Consider the following 4,294-nt stretch of genomic DNA (forward strand, 5'->3'; position numbering starts at 1 on the left):
CTGGAACAGTACAAAAAAACAATGTCGGCAAAAGCAAAAATTTAGCTTCCTACAAACAGAAAATTTGAAAGCTATTTAATTTCAATTAAACATCTCTTTTTTAAATTTTTAAAGTGCAGAAACAAGATAATTTATATGTTTCAATGAAACCTTAACCAATCAACACACGAATAGAAAGAAAAAACGTGAAAACTTATCTGTGAAGTTTTCATAATTTCAATGCAAGTAATCATTATAACAACGAACTTCTAAACAAAGTAGTGTCGCTATGATCTTCAGCAATTTTCATAGGTGAATAGCTTAAAAGTATTCAGTTTCCTTAAATGCTTTGTGAACTGACGAAATCAAACAATTTCAACTTGAATTTCAAAAATCTGTCATGAATGATAACTTTTTTTAAAAAGAAATTGACGATAACGCTATTAAGAGAAGTTTGGTGGAAGATGTTAAAATGACGCACACGATTAATTTTTTGATGTTTTTTTTGTGAACCTGGTGATAAGTGTTAATGAAGTAACGGCAGCTGTTCATGTAATGAAGTTCTGTTTTTTCAAAACTTTTTGTCAAATAACCTCGTTTGTCGACAGCTTGTATTTGCTAACGTCTTTAACAATAAATTTCACTGGGCTGTTATCATAAAAAACTTAGACTTGCGTTTAAAACATTTTGTCTCACAATTTCAAAACTTTAGCTCAAATTGGCAACATGATAGTTGAAATGGCAGTAGGTGTTTATGGTAGCAGGTAGAAAGATTCTGCCAATTTGAGCCGTTTTTTGAATGGTTAATTTTCTTTGTTTTTCAAATTGGAGTAAACATTTTATATTTTATTCAAAACTGCAATACACCACAAAAAGTCTATTAATATTTTATTCCATCAATTCAAGAATAAAAAACACTAGAGAATGAAGTGGTGCATGACAAATTTCTTGACCTTCCTCTTTTAGTTGCCCTCTGTTAATTTTTTCTTGTTTTTGTTGTTTTTTCTTTCTCGTCGAACATTGACAAAAATACAGATATAATTGTTCCGACCCCTCTTGAGGGGGGGAACTAATATTTTTTTTGGGGGTTTTTTTTTGTTCAGTCAATTTTGGCCGATCGATATATTCATCGTAGAGAGTTGAGACTAGTATCATTAGAAAGCTTGTCCAGCGTAGAATATGGAACTAAAAAGATTTTTTTGATTTTCATTTTTGACAGGGAGATATCGAGGTTTAAACTTTCGAGAAAATAGAGTGAATTCCGTTGATTTCATTCACATTTTTCGAAATTTTTGACTAAATTTTCGCCAATTTTGATAAAATTTAATAAAATTTTTCAAGAAAACGTTGTTGATTTTACGCTTAAAGACGAAATATATTGTCGGCTATTTTTTTTGAATTTTTTTGTCACAAATTCCGGCCAAATATTTCACAAATTTCAGACTTTTTCATCAAGAACAGCACGAAATAAGTTTCTTTAGTCCACTCTGAATAAATTTGCAGGAAGTGCACACCCAAACATCACTAACACAACCTTTGTAGACTGAAAGGGGGGCTAATTCCACTTCAAATTCCGTTGAGGGTGCTCTGTAAATAAAACTTTGCCGTGTTTTGCTAACTTTATTCGTTGATTATAAAAAACGCAGCATTTATTTTTGACTTTTTAACTAACAAAATACCCTTATCAATGACATTCCAAAAATTAAATATTCCTATTGGACAATCAACATTAGCAGGACTAGTTCTGTACCAATTTTGGACCGTTACAATCCAAAAATGATTCGGATTGTCGTCAGTCGGTTTTTTATTAAAAAAATTCGATCTTTTTTTATCAATTAAATAACAGAGTATTTCAAATCAAAGCTCACTAGTGATAGGTCCTATTGGCTTCCTAATTAGCTCAAAATTTATTTATCTAGTTGGTTGCTTGAAAGCTGATGGTCGTTTTGACTTTTAAAATATTTAATATTTAAATAAAAAATGGCTTATTGAACTTTGCCTCCATTTTCTCTTAATTTGGTCAACTTGTAGCTTAGTGTCAGCAATCAAAGAGTGCTCCTTTTTTTTTGCTAAATTCAAATTTAGTATTTATTGCGGTGTTCTGTCTTTGATACTACTAGATTTCACAATTTTTTTTAATTTTTATGTATTTGCCCATTTTTCATGTTTTCTAGTTTTCTCAAATTATTACGTTTTGGTCAGTTCATATGTCACATTGTCACGTTCTAAATAATACACAATTGATAATATTTAAATCCTTAAATATATAGATTGCTGTTCTTTACCGCTTCGACAGTACTTTCTCGAGAATTTAATTGAATTTTTAATTTTGTCTTTAACTGTCGTTTTTTAATTTTTTATTTTAGTCGTATTTAATTTCCTGTACAATGACCGGTTTGATTGGCTTTTCCTGAAAGAGTAGATGAGCCGATGTTCTGATATTAGAAGAGAGATAATGGCTTTCAATTACTTTGAAAAAAAATGTTTTTTCAAAATAAAAAAAAACATTTCAATTCCGCAATTTTGTTCCTTTTATTGTCCGTTTGTTACCTAGTCTCGTTAATTAAAGGTTAAAGATGACATTATTTGTTTCAAGTGAAGACGTCAAAAGGGATTGGTGTCACAACATCTAAAGTTTTTAGAGAATTCGTTATGACTTTACTGGTTTCCACACGGTTTTTTAACAAAAAAATTAAATGAACTTTTGATTTTTGTCATATTTGACGTTATTTTTGTAGATGTAAGACATATTCTGGATAATTGCAGGTCTCAAGGGCTTCCTTTGGAAGAATGGACGAACCTATTCAAACTTTTAATTTTGTAATTAATGGCTTTTATGTCTTTGGAAATAATTTTTTTTTGAAAAAAAAAACAAGTGTTACATAATTTTGCGTTTTTTTTTCTTTTTTGTCTAATTGTTGCTTATTTTCATTAAAGAGCGGCCATATATTACATTATCCTTGTTCGACGAAGTTGCAATCGAACATATTATGGGGCCCAGAGTATAGCTTTACGTCTTCCAAAGCTTTTTCTGGCATGTTTTAATTGATTTTTAGTTTGTTGTCTGTTTGTTGTTCTTTTTGTAACTGCATAAAAAATTGAATACCAAGAGTTCTTAATCTTCTTCTATAAAAGCATTGGTAATTGTAAATCTATGGGAAATTTTAGTTGATTCCTAATGGTTTTCTTTACTTTGAAATTAGTTGTTTTTTTTAAACTTCAGCGAATTTTCTAACGTTAAAGTTTCTGTTCTTTTTTTGTCTAATTGCTACCAAGCTTTATTATGAACTGGTGATTAACAATTTTTTTCTGGTGAATTACAAATTATTTTGTTTATTTTCAGTTCTATCTGTTGCTATGTTGATTTTGTTATTAAGTTTTGTTTTTGAAACGGACATAATTTTTTTGATGTAATTAATGTTTGTTGTTTTTGTTTGATTTTGCCGTTCGTCTTCGCTCGCCTTCTTAATATCGGCATATCTCATCAATCTAATGCGTCATTTTTTACTCCACTGAGTTATTTGTTTTGGAGGCTATCTTTTTGTTCATACACCTGTTTTTTTTTGAAAAAAACTTGAATTTTTTGTGTTTTTCCATCTGTTCCTCATTTGGTAGACAATTATGCCAAACTTGTGGATAAGCGGGTTCGGAACCTTATGTGCGATCGCACATTACCGAGCCGCCTTGTTGGACTTGGTCTTAAATCTGGCTGTTCTGCTTGTGTGCAAACTACCCAGATCATTCTCCTAATTGGATGTTAAAAACAGATTTCTTGTATTTGGTCGTTATCATGCTCGGATAACTCAGTTTTTCCAAAGTTTTTTTGAAAAAGTTGTCACTATTCGTAAAAATTTTAATTCATAACTTTCAGATCAGTTTTTTCAATTGTTTCCCTCGTGAACAAAATGTTCAAAACGAAACGGAGTGAAACCTCTTGCGTTCTGATTCCCAGTGGTTGCATTTTTGAGCACCTGTAACATTGTAGTTAAACTCATGGATAAACTCTGAATTTACTTCGGAGAACCAAATAATCATATCCCAATTGTCTTATTTTTTTAATAGTATGGACAAAGTTTTTTAGATAAAACATTCGCTTATGCAACTGTTCATAGATGTTCCCAGTGTCTTGAAAATCAAAACCAATATCTCAAGAAAAGTTTTTAAAGTCAAACTAAACTGCGCCGTTCATAAATTTAATTCAGTTTATTTTCTGATTGACCATAGAAATATTTTCTGTTGGTCAAAACAAGAAATTATTTCAATATCGTCAAAATTATCCGAAGTTTCATCAACCCTTTCCTTAAGACAAATTCTC

The sequence above is a fragment of the Convolutriloba macropyga genome, chromosome 11 (assembly GCF_964194025.1).
Source record: "Convolutriloba macropyga chromosome 11, txConMacr16.3, whole genome shotgun sequence".
NCBI lineage: Eukaryota > Metazoa > Xenacoelomorpha > Acoela > Convolutidae > Convolutriloba > Convolutriloba macropyga.